Here is a 15,651-nt window from a genome sequence, read left to right as displayed (position 1 = left end):
TCGTCTTGAAAACGTTGTGTAATGATGACGTGTACGCAAGACGTCACAGGTTTTAAGGAAATATGAGCGCGGCACACACACACAGCTAAAAGTCGTCTGCTTTAACGGCGTAATTACACAGTATTTTGGAGATTTGTGTTGCGGAATCTTTTGCAATTTGTTCAATTAATATTGGAGAAGTCACAGTAGAAAGATGGAGTTGGGAAGCTTTAGCCTTTAGCCACACAAACACATGGTGATTCCTTGTTTAAAATTCCTGGAGGTGAAACTTTCCTATGGATCAGAGCATGGTCAAGAGAACATGAATCCCTACCAAATGTCAACCAGCAGGTTTCGGTGAGAAAATTGTGGTTAAAACGTGTTCTTACCGGAGAAAAGCTGAGCTTGTGCCATCCATAGCTGCCGTCGACTCCCCTGAGACACTGCGCGTCAACACACCCGTGGAGACACCCTTCCGACTATCAGGTACTATTTAACTCAAACACTAGCAACACAATAGAAAGATAATGGATTTCCCAGAATTATCCTACTAAATGTGTCTAAAAACATCGGAATCCGTCCCAATGCAATCGCGTTTTTTTTTTTAAGTTATTTTTTTTTAATCTTTTTTTTTCTAGTCCGTCGCTATTAATATCCTCAAACACGAATCTTTTATCCTCACTCAAATTAATGGGGAAATTGCCGTTTTCTCGGTCCGCATAGCACTTTTTGTTGGAGGGTCCCATTAAAAATAATGTGAATATGTGAGGAGCCCCCACACGTGTGACGTCATCGTCTGCGACTTCCGGTAGAGGCAGGGCATTTCTCTTAACACCGAAAGTTGCAAACTTTATTGTGGATGTTCTCTACTAAATCCTTTCAGCAAAAATATGGCAATATAGCGAAATGATCTCAAGTATGACACATAGATAAGAAAATCTAATTTCAGTAGGCCTTTAAGGATATGTTGAGGACCAATAAAAAACACTATAGAGACACAAAGCATGCGAGTCAGTTAGTAACACTGTGGAATGATCGCAATCAGTTCATTTTGTTCATATTTCAAAACTATTTGTCCCACAGGAAGTCATGGATATGGAAATAATCCGTTACAGGGTCAAACAACCCGTCAAAACACCATGACTGTACAAGTGATATTTTAAAGAAACACCAAAATGTTTTTAGTGGTCACACAAGTGTAAAAGAAGAAAATCACTTGCGTGTGCACCCATTAGCTGAAATGTGTGTTACTAGTAGACAAATGTAAACAAGCACATTGTAGGTCAGGGGTATCCAAACTGCGGCACGCAGCCTAAATTTTAGCGGCCCGCCACACATCCTAAAAATACAACAAAAATGATAAAAAGTTAAATAAAAGAACAAATAGCTTTAAAGTAATAGGAAAAAGCTGAAATGTTAACGCTAAAAACTGTTATGTGTCTGTAAAAAAATATTTTTTACAGACATAACTTTGTGCTTGTCAAGAACAATACCGATTAGCTGATTTTTATCCATTATTTTTGAAGTGTACATAATTGTAGTTGGTGCACCTTTCTTTGTAACTGGCTTTAAGGCAGCTTCTCTAGCAGCGGGCGTATTCGTAGCAATGCTGGCGTTTTAAGGTGGCTGATGAGGTTTGATGTGTTGATGCACGATGCTTTTCCCCCCCAAAGAACTTCCGCTCAAACAGTGTAGAAGTCCCAAACGATTCATGCCATGTTTGTTTGCAATTAGTTCAGGGCACGTTTACAACATGAGGAGAAAAGGAGCACTTGATATGCTCACGCTAACCCACCTAAAGCACAGTTAAAGTTATTTTGCCTCACTGAAGCGTTTAAGAAAAAAAATTAAATAAAAATTGGTTATCCTAAATCTTTTGATGTCATCAATGTGATGTCATCACTCCTAATATCAGCACAAGTATTATATGTCTGATATTTATTATCATGTAAGTATTGTAGAAATTATTTGCAACTGTTTATCTCAATCTGTGCACATGTAATTCCATTCACGTGCACTAATTTGTGTGTATATCAAGTGTGTGTAATCAGATCCGCCTATGTGTGTTTTAGATCCCCGTTCATGTGTTTTAAGTTGTTTGTTTGTACCTAATCAGAAAAAACCCTCGACAGGCTGTCTACTTACACATGACTTTTGCGAAACTTCTGCTGTGTAAGATTTGAGCGCTAGCGTCCAGATTTGTGAGAGTGTAATATGAAGTGTGCACATGCATTCAAAAGTGCGTGTGCATGCGTTTCTATCTGTGAAAAGCACAAACCGTCTATTGGCTGTCTTTTTTACACATGACTTTTGCAACATTTCTGCCATGTACAATTTGAGTGTGTAATACAACTTGTGTGTTAACATTTAACCAGATACTACGCAATTTAAACTAATCAGAAACAACGTCTCGCTTTCACGCACATCAGCTGTATGTTGTTTCCGATTGGTTTAAATTAAGTGGTGTCTTCCGTGGTTGGTTAAACGTACATGTAGGCACACCTCAATACGCACTTCTGATTGCAAGTTGTATTACACGCCCACGAATCTGGATGCCCTCGCTCCAAATCGTACGTGGCAAAAGTGTCGCAAAAGTCACATTTAAAAAAAGACAGCCAAAAGCTCCTCACAGATACGCACGTGCAGATTTTACGACATTTTAAATCTGGAGTGTCCAGAAATGGAAGGGTATGCACATTTTAATTCATTAAACTCTGATCACAATGCTCAGTCCAGCCCTACATACACCTTGGCTCAAACCTACAACCACGCTGCATGCAACATCACAGAGTCGAGCTCACTTGCCAGTGGGCTAGTATAGGAGCACAGCTAATCTAGCTGGTAACCGTTAGCTTTAGCAAGTTAGCAAATTAGTACCTTCCCTGCAACCATCTCCAGAAAGACTTTAATACCCGCCATCAGTGTCCGACTGACAGAATATCTGCAGACAAATCTACAAAGATCTTAGCATCACAAATTGGTCTTTTTATGCAACCACACAAACATTATATATTTGAAATATATATATTTTTTAAACAACTTAAAAGTTTTGGGTGCAAATCCTTTTTCGTGGTTACAACTCAACTTCAATTAGTGGGCGGAGTCTCCTCTGAAAAATATGAGTGACTGTTGATTATTTTAGTTATAAAGTAATATCAATTAGTTGTTCAGTTACTTGTTCAATTATTTTCAAAATTGAGTAATACACTTTTGAGACTCAATGTGTATTTTAGGGAAAATAGCTACAATAAAAAAAAAAAAGTTCCGCTGGACACAACCTTCATAATTTTTTTCAAATAAATGCACATCAACATTGAATTTGCACTTTTAACATGTGTGCATTAATAAAAACTGCACCCACACGTGCTGTACAGCGGCTGTCCGGACCCTATGCCCACATATTCAAAGTTCCAGGCACTCCATGCGGGCTGGATTTAGCTAATTTCTATTTGTTACACTTTTTTTAAAGGATTAATTGAAGCAACAGAATGTAAATCAAATATTTTTTCCTATCAAATTTAACAATTGAATCGATTAATCGTTGCAACACTACTGCTGACCACCAATATAATACCAAAGCTCGGGGTGGGCCATAATAGATAATGAAAAGGTTTCTGTTATATTTTTCAGAGGAGGCCGCGCCCACAAGGTTGAAGTTGAGTTGTAACAAAAAATAAATTTATAACCAAAAAAATTAGTTGTAACAAAAATAATTTTGGAATCAAAACAGTGATTTGTAACCCCCAATTTTTTTTTTTTGTTTAACGAAATGTGGATTGATTAGAAATTTTTAAATTTCATATTCATATTCTTTTTTTTTAGGCTAAAAAGCCTTTATTTCTGTTTGCAAATCTTATTTTGTTGCTAATGTGAAGAAAAGTATATTTATATAGCGCTTTTTTCTCATGAGATTCAAAGCACTTTACAAAGTGAAACCCATTATCAACATTAAAGCTCCATTTAAACCAATGTGGGTAGTACTGGGAGGTAAGGTGTCTTGGCCAAGGACACAACGGCAGTGACTAGGATGGCGGAAGCAGGAATCGAACCTGGAACCCTCAAATTGCTGACACAACTGCTTTATCAACTGAGCCACGCCACCCTCAAATCCATTTTTTGTTTGGTTGCCAAAAAACAACATTTCTCTCCTTACTAATGTGGGGCTTTTTTAATTTGATCCGTTGAATAGTAAAATAAAGAACAAGCTGGGGATTGCACTGTTTGAGCATCATGTCAGTAGCAGTAGTATATGTAGTAGTGCTTTCTTTGGGTTATTAGAGTGTTGTTTAGGATTCAATTCTAATTAAGACCAATCACAGCGCCGCTTAGTAAGTTGTTTTTAAAAGGAGTACGACAAAGCTGCACGCGAGTCCAGATGGAACATGGCAGGGATGAGTAAGGCGTTTCACAGATCCCTTCTGTTTAACCCCGTTGAGACTGACACGAGATTGGTCGGGTGCGAGGGAGTCGGGTTACTATTACACCATTCTGCTCGGCGAGAAGCGGCGGCGTAAAAGATGCAATAACCCCGACGGGAAACCTAATCCAAACCCTGCTGCCAGCTGTCATTCCTCCTCCTCTTGGCTGCTGCCAGCCGCAGGGAAAAATGGCTGAAGTACCTATCGCCTTACTTCTCCTTCCTAATCATTATTTTGATCAAAGGGGACATTTTTACACGTGTTGTTGACCAGCATGTCAATCCAAGTTTGTCACTTAGGAATAATAACTCGCTGGACGAGTCCAGGGTGTACGGTACATGGGAAAACACCTCAGCGTCCAGGATTACACATAAATGTTTCAAAAACATAACTGTTTACAAAGTGTCCGCCTTACCAACTGCAACGTTCTAATATATCGTAACAATTAGGGATGCACAAACATTTTTTTTACATCCAAATCGTGGTCCTTAATTATTCCGATTCTAAATCAATTCATAATTTTCAAAAATCATTTTAAAAGAATAAAAATATACATACATTTTTTTTTTCGAATACATTTTTAAAAATACATTTTCAGGGCATCTCCGTGCAGTGATTAAACCTATAACATGTTTTGAAAAACTTTGATTAAAACTAGTATACCAAATACATTGCAAGAATTGATTTGAATAGAGCAGGGGTGTCAAACTCATTTTAGCTCACAAAATGTGTGCACACGCGGGACGGACTATTAAAATCATGACTTTAAAACTAAAAAAAAAATAGAGAGAACTTTAGATTGTTTTCTTTGTCTTACTTTGGCCAAAAATAGAACAAACACATTCAGAAAATTTTCCAATAAAAATATAGAAAAAAATACTGTCAGGAAAAAAGTTAATGAATATTTATAACTGAATAATTTACATATTTTTAAAAGTGTTTTACATATTTTTTTTAGATGAATTAAGTAATGTTTATGACAACATTTTTCCAAAACACAATATAGAATTTGAGTTATAACAGGATAATGCATACATTCATCATTTGTTTTCAAAACGGATACAAAAGAGTGGTACCCCAAACATTTACCCCAACACTGATGGAGTATTGGGGCGTGCAAAACAGCAGCAGGCAGCAGTGGCCTGCGGGCCGGTTCTAATACTAATCAAATATATTCCCGTGGACCATAGATAATTAATTCGGGCCTTGACTTTGACACCCCTGGAATAGAGTATCTTATTAAATCGAGACTCTATTCTGAAACTAATCGCCATCCCAGGAACTTGATTGAATCGTTATGTGCCCAAAGATTCACACCCCGAGTAACATTACAATAGTTGTGTCACTGTAATCAGATTTGTTGGTTTGGTACAATGAGTTCCCACATTGTACACTGAGTGACAAAAGCAAAACAATTTAATGTACCCAAAATGAAACCAACCTAATAGTATGGTATATTTTCTTCAGACATGCCTAATTGCTTACATATAACATGCACAATCAGACATGTCTCAAAAGGAGTAGAAAGAAGCAGAGTTTATTTACCTAAACCATCTCCATGTCTGTTCACTCATTCACACCATTAAACTGTTTTATCCATGGCTCACAATTGCTCAGAGCAACAATGTAAGGGAGGGGGAAAAGAAAATTACCGATATGGCAGAAAACTGTGCAATATGGCAGAAAACCGTATCATGGTATAAGTTTTTTATATTAGTCGATATCAATAATTACTGATTTTTATAGCGTATAAAAAATATGGACCAGGAGATAAATAGAATAAACGTTAACATTTTTAGTTCAGATGTAACTGTCCTCTCATTATAATGACCTCACCTCTCAAGGCAGAAATAAAAGGACATTTCCATACAAGCATGGCAAACACTCAAACAATGTAAACACAATTGTAAAATCACATCGAACACTTAATAAGTTAAGTGCAAATTGTGAAAACGTAAACTTAGAAAAAACTGAGAAAAACAAGTATTTGTAGGTTTAGTGCCAGGAAGTTACGTGGTCTGTGTAACATTTAATTTGGTCTGTTTTTCTTATTTTAAGTATGAAAATGAATTTATACTATGCAGTAATTATTTAAATATCACTTGACCAAATTATTATTTTAAGAGTAGCAAATTTGTAATACATTATTTAACTTATACAGTCCTGCACTTTGGTTCCTATCTGTTTCCGTACATCTGAATAGGGAACAGATATTAGTTGATAAAAAAGAAGATGAGTGCGGGGAAGGACTACAGTCCGTTTGAATTTTAAAACAAAATGTCCATACTGTGGAGGTGACTCTGTTTTATCCACTATTTCTTTGCTCTCTGGAACACTCATTTTGAATTTCTCTTCTCGCTTTGTAAGGAGAATCAACAGCGAGATGGTGCAACCAAATGTGATGGTTGATGCTGTTACGTGATTGCTGTTCAGCATTTCCCGACCACTCCCTGTTTTGCTAGCTTATCACACCGCAAGTTCAAGTTAAAATACCAATGATTGTCACACGCACACACGCACACACACACACACACATACAAACACACACACGCACAAAGTTTGGCGAAATTATTCTCTGCATTTGACGTATCACCCTTGATCAGCCCCTGGGAGGTGAGGGGAGCAGGTGTGGCGGCGCCCGAGAATCATTTTTGGTGATTTAACCCCCATTTCCAACCCTTGATGCTGAGTGCCAAGCAGGGAGGTAAATGGGTCCCATTTTTATAGTCTTTGGTATGACTCGGCCAGGGTTTGAACTCACAACCTACCGATCTCAGGGCGGACACTCTAACCACTGTCTTTGTCCATGGAACCAACCGTTCTTTATTCTTTCAGTTTTTTCCCGAACAAGAAATATATATTTATCAAACGCATCTTATATTGATTTTGATTACAGGTCTATCGTGATATGTGTTGATATAACTTTATCATCCCAGCTCTAGGCTCAATGCTCATTCCTCATCTGGCAGGATATCGTGTAGGGCTCAAAAGGGCACCTGATTTTGCAATTTATTGTAGGCATTTTTGCTGGATGTTGGTTTTGTTTACATGGCTGCACTGTACCTGCTGTAATGTGAGTGGGAGCAACAAACTGGATTAAAATGGATCTTACAAAATAAAATAAAAAAATCAAGGGATCGCACTAAGACAAACTGCACCCTATTCCAAAAGCTTCCAACCTAAAAAAAAGGTGTTAAATTGGTGAAATTGATCCATATGAGGACGGCCAATGAACAAGAGATTTGAGTAAGCTGCCGCCATTGTCGAAGCCAAAATTGTATATACCTCGTGCACGGAATTTGTGTTTACATCAGTAAAGAATTTCAGAATACAAAGTCTGTTAAGGCACATTGTCCTTCGTTTAAAATGCGCATAATTTACGGCTTTCATCTCTTATGTGTTTGAGATGGAGTGAGAGTGGCCAGCCTCATTTCATAAACAGGTTTCCCCGAAAAATGAAACATCATCCATCCATCCATTTTCTACCGCTTATTCCCTTTGGGGTCGCGGGGGGCGCTGGTGCCTATCTCAGCTACAATCGGATGAAAGGCAGTGTACACCCTGGACAAGTCGCCACCTCATCGCAGGGCCAACACAGATAGACAAGACAACTTTCACACTCACATTCACACACTAGGGCCAATTACATAATTACTTTTAAATACTTTGATCACTGCGCTACTGCTCCGAAAATAATACTCATACATTTTTGTACCAAAGACAAAGTAAACAGACAACATGGTTTTTTACAAAATACTGTACGTTCTTTGTTGCCCACAACTAGCTTGGCTAACGCTAACATCCTACTAAATGCCACGTGTGTAACTGAATACAACATGCTATGATTCAAACTTACCAGGATAGCACTGCTATCCCTGGCTATTCGCCGTCTTTGTCACCTTCATAACCCGACTTCCATATAGGCTTTGCTTTCACGCTGGAAATGAGAAAGATCTCACCAAATCCTTTTTTTACTAAAGCGATCATGACCAGGATTGTGACGGTTAAAGGCCTATTGAAACCCACTATTACCCCCCCACGCAGTCTGATAGTTTATATATCAATGATGAAATATTAACATTGCAACACTTGCCAATACGGCTTTTTTAGTTTACTAAATTACAATTTTAAATTTCCCGGGAGTTTCGTCTTCAAAACGTTTTGTAATGATGACGTGTACGCAAGACGTCACGGGTTTTTAGGAAGTATGAGCGCTGCGCACGCACACAGCTAAATGCCGTCTGCTTTAACGGCATAATTATACAGTAATTTGGACATCTGTGTTGCTGAATCTTTTGCAATTTGTTCAATTAATATTGGAGGAGTCACAGTAGAAAGATGGAGTTGGGAAGCTTTAGCCTTTAGCCACACAAACACACGGTGATTCCTTGTTTAAAATTCCTGGAGGTGAAACTGCACTATGGATCAGAGCGGGGTCAAGCCAACATGGATCCCTACCAAATTTCAACCAGCAGGTTTCGGTGAGAAAATTGTGGTTAAAAAGTCAGTTCTTACCAGAGAAAAGCTGACCTTGTGCCGTCCATAGCTGCCGTCGACTCCCCTGAGACACTGCGCGTCAACACACCCGTGGAGACACCCTTCCAACTATCACGTACTATTTAACTCACTAAAACACTAACACAATAGAAAGATAAGGGATTTCCCAGAATTAACCTAGTAAATGTGTCTAAAAACATCGGAATTCGTCCCAATGCAATCGTGTTTTTTTTTTTTTTTTAGTCCGTCGCTATCAATATCCTTAAAAACAAATGTTTCATCCTCGCTCAAATTAATGGGGAAATTGTCATTTTCTCGGTCCAAATAGCTCTTCTTGTTGGAGGCTCCCATTAAAATCAATGTGAATATGTGAGGAGCCATCACACGGGTGACGTCATCGTCTGCGACTTCCGGTAGAGGCAGGGCATTTCTCTTAGCACCTAAAGTTGCGAACTTTATCGTGGATGTTCTCTACTAAATCCTTTCAGCAAAAAGATGACAATATTGCGAAATGATCAAGTATGACACATAGAATGGACCTGCTATCCCCGTTTAAATAAGAAAATCTCATTTCAGTAGGCCTTTAATGATGCAGCATGGTCGCACCATGTTTTGAACTTGTTAAAAGAAAAAACACAAACCTTAAGCACAGTCTTGCATTTGGCCATGTATATAAGAGATTCAGAGTCCATCAAGACCCACAATGCAATTGGTTACCACGTCACACTTTCAAGCCCTCTTGTGACAAGTTAGAGCCGCACAGGAACTGGGCAAAGGCGAACCAGCTTAAAGGAAGTCACATTTTAGTTGCTAACAGGAGCTTTGCAAACATTTACACAGAAAGCAGGGTCTCACACCGGGCGTCGTTGATGCTCAAGCCGCCACGCAATCGAGGAACTGACGCAACACTCCTAAAATTGTAATGTTATTATAAAAAATTAATATTCACAATCTAACAAACAATACATAATCTGGAATGTTTTTATGGAGTTCCATCCATCAATCCATATTTTACCGCTTCTCCCTTTCGGGGTCGCTGGAGCCGAGCTCAGCTGCATTCGGGCGGAAGGCGGTATACACCCTGGACAAGTCGCCATCTCATCACAGGGCCAACACAAATACGTAGACAGGGTTAATAACTATTTGATTAATAATTATTTTTTGTTAGTAACTTTTTAAATCACATTTCACCTGCATGTTTGCCGTTACGGTGTTTATTAGTGATGGGTCAAACAATACTGAAAGAGTGTGAACAGGAGTGATACTGTGTCCCTCGATGGCTCAATGTGTGTGTCACATTAAGAAAAAAACGTGTGACCGATACAGCTGTTGTGTAATTTGAAATTGAAGCGCCACACTATGTTTACCAGAAAACACTTTTATCGGCCTATAAATGACAGTTCATACTAAAAGAAGTCACGTTTGTCTAAATGGAATTAAGAAAAAGGAAAAATGTATTTTGATCTGATGGCGCCAAAAGAGATAACTGTTGTTTCCCTGGTTATTATTTAGCTCCTTGACCAGAGTTGTGCGTTTCATATTCCTTTGCTAGCGGTTACTTTTATTTGCAGGTCAAATGTAATGCTTGTATAAATCAGCAGAGGACCATTATTTAACCGCAGCACTATTACTGCTGTGTCAATACAGGTAGTGAGTGTGCTATGCATTCACAAAGGCGTCATTTACCCGCATTCACTAGTATTCGTGTAACAAGTACTGTATACCTGAACAATTTGTGCAAAACTTAACTTTATCAACCTCCTGGGGGCATTGAATTTGAATTTATATTCAAAGCCAAACAAGACCAAAAAGTCCTTAGGTTTTTGAAAGACGTAAAAACATTTTAGTTTCAATATTTCTACTTTTTTGATAACATTTCTCAATCTTTAGTCCAAAACAAAAATATCAAACGATTTGTGTGAATGTGAGTGTGAATGTTGTCTGTCTATCTGTGTTGGCCCTGCGATGAGGTGGCGACTTGTCCAGGGTGTACCCCGCCTTCCGCCCGATTGTAGCTGAGATAGGCGCCAGCGCCCCCCCGCGACCCCGAAAGGGAATAAGCGGTAGAAAATGGATGGATGGATGGATTTGTTTGTTTTTTTATTTTGACCCTTTAGAGTTTAGATCATCCATTCATCCATTTTCTACTGCTTGTGCCTTTTGGGGGCCCCTTTGAATCAGATTATGTAAAATGTTTAAATTAGTATAAATATGTCATGATACGGGCTTCACGGTGGCAGAGGGGTTAGTGCGTCTGCCTCACAATACGAAGTTCCTGCAGTCCTGGGTTCAAATCCAGGCTCGGGATCTTTCTGTGTGGAGTTTGCATGTTCTCCCCGTGAATGCGTGGGTTCCCTCCGGGTACTCCGGCTTCCTCCCACCTCCAAAGACATGCACCTGGGGATAGGTTGATTGGCAACACTAAATTGGCCCTAGTGTGTGAATGTGAGTGTGAATGTTGTCTGTCTATCTGTGTTGGCCCTGCGATGAGGTGGCGACTTGTCCAGGGTGTACCGCCCGATTGTAGCTGAGATAGGCGCCAGCGCCCCCCGCGACCCCGAAAGGGAATAAGCGGTAGAAAATGGATGGATGGATGGATCATCTGATCCAAAGGTCTTCAAAAGTAGTTAAAATAAAATTAAAACAAAACATTACATGTATGGTATTTTTGTTTGGAGAGATTTATGCAAATTTTTTATGCTCTTTGAAAAATGAGTCCTGTTTTGCTTTGGGGTATTGCTGTGCCATTAATGTGAATGATTTGGACATTGAAATGTTTAAGTTCAACATGAAAAAAATCATTTTAGGAAAATTAATATATAATTTAACAACAAAATAAAAATTAAGGCAAAAAAAAAAAGTCAACTTTTGTCCCCTAGGGTTTAAAATTCAAGTTTTGATATTAATCATTGAATCTTTAAAGTATTGTTGTCTGTCATGACTTTTTGACTATATCAGTTATTGGCGCATAACTCATACAAGCAGCCTGGCAAATATTCCTCAGATGGTTTCCTCGATCACCTCCTGAACAATGAAGCTGCTGTGGGCAAGCAGCCTCATCTACCTAAGAGATTACACAGCAGTCAGCTACACGTTTTTCTGCTCTTCGCCTTCCCGTCTTTTCTGACACGTCCGCGGGTTACACAACATACGAAGGGATTACTCTTCATAGTCTTAGACCCGTAGGGCCTTTTATCATGAAATAAAAAAGCACAAAGCAGAAGTAGCTGCTTGGCGACACCTGCGCAGACCATCCAACAGAGTAACAATGGTCGTGTTTGTACGAAAAAAGTATCTTTGGAAAAATCCTTCATTGATGAACTTTGTGGTCCCTCACTCTCTTTTCATTGGCCGGTGTGGGAGACACTGGCGTATAATCTGTGGGCATTAACTTGCTCTCTAAAAAAAGCACTCTCAACAGGGATTAGATTATCGTGTGGCAAGGTCAGCGCCGACTCGTTGCAACTGTTTTCTCTGTGGCTCTCTCGCACCATGTCACTCACAGCCTTTCACCGTGTCCGCTATAGCTTCCATTGCGCCCAGTTGGGCAGATGTAAGTTTCAACACCGGGAGGGGGTTTAGTTCAGTTTAGTTTTTTTAGTCGCTCGTAAACATGACATTTTAAAACAGATTAAATGCACCGAATGCTGAAACGAAAATGAGAATGCCGATTTAATAACTTGTTCAAAAAAAAAAAAGTCTAAAAATCAAATTACATTTTTCAAAAAGAATTCATGTAAATCCAATTAATCCTTTCTGGACATCCAAAATATGAAGACATTTTATAGATAATAAATAAATAATTACAATAAATAGACTTTTACATTTGGAAACAAAGTGGACCCTCAATTGGTTCTTGAATATGGTTTGCAAACTAAAAAGTTTCTATTGTGAAGCACATTTCCCCATAAAAAAAAAACGTGAACCTGAATAATAGGTCCTATCGACAAATATCCCTGTTTTAGTAAAAGAACTGCGCACTTTGAAGACACTATAATGTATACACACACACACATATATACACATACATACATACACATACATACATACATACACACACATATGACACATATACATATATACACATATACATACACACACATATGACACATATACATATATACACATATACATACACACACACACACACACACACACACACATATACAGTATATATACACATTAGAGATGCGCGGTTTGCGGTCTCATCCGTGGATAAACCGCGGGTCGGGCGGATGACATGACGAAAAAATAGATTTTAATTAGATTCGTGCGGATGGCGGTTGAGCCATTGGGAAATATTTGATTTACACAGTTCAGGGATCGGTATCCTTTACCATTCAAAGAGCCATTTAGGACCCGTGTCACAAAGCGAAGAAGACAATAGGAGACGCAAACATTCTCTGGAACGACTGCCGGCATTCACTCAGTTACCAAGTAGTAGGGCGTGCTATGAAGCCATTGGCTTTGCCGCCTTCTACAGCATGTACGATCTGTTTGGCAGTCTAGTAACATGTGTGTGGCTTCCGCAGACACACGCACACAACTGCAAGGCATACTGGGTGACACAGAGTACACTAATGGTTGTGATATAAACAATTTTAACACTCTTAGTAATATGCACCACACTGTGAAGCCACACCAAACAAGAATGACAAACACATTTCGGGAGAACATCCTCCCAGTAACAACATAAACGCAACACAACAAATACCCAGAATCCTTTGCATCCATGACATTTCCTGACTATTTTATACACCCCGCTAGGAGCAACCACCCCCCTCCCCTTCACCTCCTGAATGTATTTCTATTATATTCTCAATAATGACGTAGCAAGAAGCGGCTCGGAATATGTTTGTGGTAAAATTTCATATTAAGTTCCCTACATTCATTGATTGACATTTCACATGTTTTTATTTCTGCAAAACGGGCCCCTCCATACAGCATGTGTGATTAGCATATTCTGAGGGACACACGTTACGATTGAGTTGAACATGTCAATGCTCAAAAAGGTTCATTGTTTTCTCAGAAAATCGTCTGACTAAAATAAATTAAGAAGGGTATGAGCCTTTTGCTGTTGGAATATTTAAATCGATTGAGAAAATTTGAAGTAGTCCAGTATGAAAAAACAAAATGAAAATGACACAACCACTCTGTTTTTAAAGGGGAGCTGCACTTTTTGGGGGAATTTTGCTTATTGTTTACAATCCTTATGAGAGACAAGAAAACAAAAGGTTTTTTTTTTTTTTTGGCATTGTACCTTGTAAAAATTGCAGCTAATTGGAGCAATCTTCAAAATGCATTAAAAATATGTCAATACTTCATTTACATTCCATAACCTGTATAATAACCAAACTGTAGCAACATTGTGATTGTAAGAGTGAACACGGGGGAACTTTTTCCCAGAGTGCTGCGGCATTAGCTGTAAAAGCAAGCTACGGCAAGAGGTAAGCCAGCTTCTACATCAGCACCCAAATTGCTTTTAAGTTTGTAATGCACAACACACAGCGATAAGACACCAAAATGAGGTGACAGTTTCTGTAAAGCATTAGGCCACATTTAATGTTTTGTTTGTACACAGCTTGCTCGATAGCGTACATAGTGTTTGTAACACGCATGACGTGCTGCGTGTATCATGGTCGATACTAAAATCTGACTCACTCATGCATAGTTGTGCGTTTGGTTCAGCTGGTCGGGGACGTTTTTTCCTGTTTATATTAGGTTAGCACTCAGATTGTCGAAAAAGCGTGGCGCCAAGTTCCATATTTGCAGCGTCAAAGCCACGCTGACCTCACTCTCTCAGCTCTGTCTGCTCCAACGTCTCACCCTCTCTTCCTGCTGGTTCTGTATCCATCCATCCATCCATTTTCTACCGCTTATTTCTTCGAGGTTGCGGGGGGCACTGGTGCCTATCTCAGTTACAATCGGGCGGAAGGCGGAGTACACCCTGGACAAGTCGCCACATCATCGCATGGCGAACACAGATAGACAGACAACATTCACACACTAGGGCCAATTTAGTGTTGCCAATCAACCTATCCCCAGGTGCATGTCTTTGGAAGTGGGAGGAAGCCGGAGTACCTGGAGGGAACCCACCAAGTCATGGGGAGGACATGCAAACTCCACACAGAAAGATCCTGAGCCCGGGATTGAACCGAGGACTACTCAGGACCTTCGTATTGTGAGGCAGACGCACTAACCCCTCTTCCAACGTGCTGCCGCTGGTACTGTATATTCAGCTTAAAAAATAAGGTTGTGAATCCTTATCGTCTTCATTGCCTGTTACCAACTCTGCCACGATTAGTAAACAGAAACGTTTGTTTGTTGCCGGAAGTCAGAGGTGCGTTGCTATGGAAACGGAAAGAGATGCACCGCGGAAGTAGGTTTCTGCTATGCTTAAAATGAGCAAAATACAATATTTTACATATTAAATATTGGTATAAACATGTCTGTTACTACCTTATTTATATACTTGCAGTGTGTATATAAAGCGTTGATGGATGGTTTTAAAGTTGTTTTAGAAGGCTTTGAAGGCTACAATGGTGAGTGATTATCCGCATCTTCCAAGCATTTATCATGTTTAGAATCCTGAGAAAAAAAAACAAAAATAAATGTGTGTTCTTGTCTCCAATAATGATGGTGAATGATAGGCGACATTTAAAAAAAACCTGCAGTTCCCCTTTAATGACGTACTGCAAACACCCCCCCTGAATCCTGATGACATTTCTGGGCCCAGTTTGGCCACCACTGGGGCAAA

The 15,651-nt window shown here is 39.3% G+C and overlaps 1 protein-coding gene across 1 annotated transcript in view; it reads left to right on the top strand.

Moving 5' to 3' along the window:
- LOC133557785 (zinc finger protein 516-like) overlaps nt 1-15,651 on the top strand; it is a 53,201-nt gene that overhangs the window by 17,239 nt on the left and 20,311 nt on the right. The gene's annotated exons all lie outside the window — the stretch shown is intronic.

Source organism: Nerophis ophidion, linkage group LG08 (assembly GCF_033978795.1).
Source record: "Nerophis ophidion isolate RoL-2023_Sa linkage group LG08, RoL_Noph_v1.0, whole genome shotgun sequence".
Taxonomy (NCBI): Eukaryota; Metazoa; Chordata; class Actinopteri; order Syngnathiformes; family Syngnathidae; genus Nerophis; species Nerophis ophidion.
The sequence above is the reverse complement of the archived record's forward strand: the minus strand, read 5'-3'. Positions and strand labels throughout refer to the sequence as shown.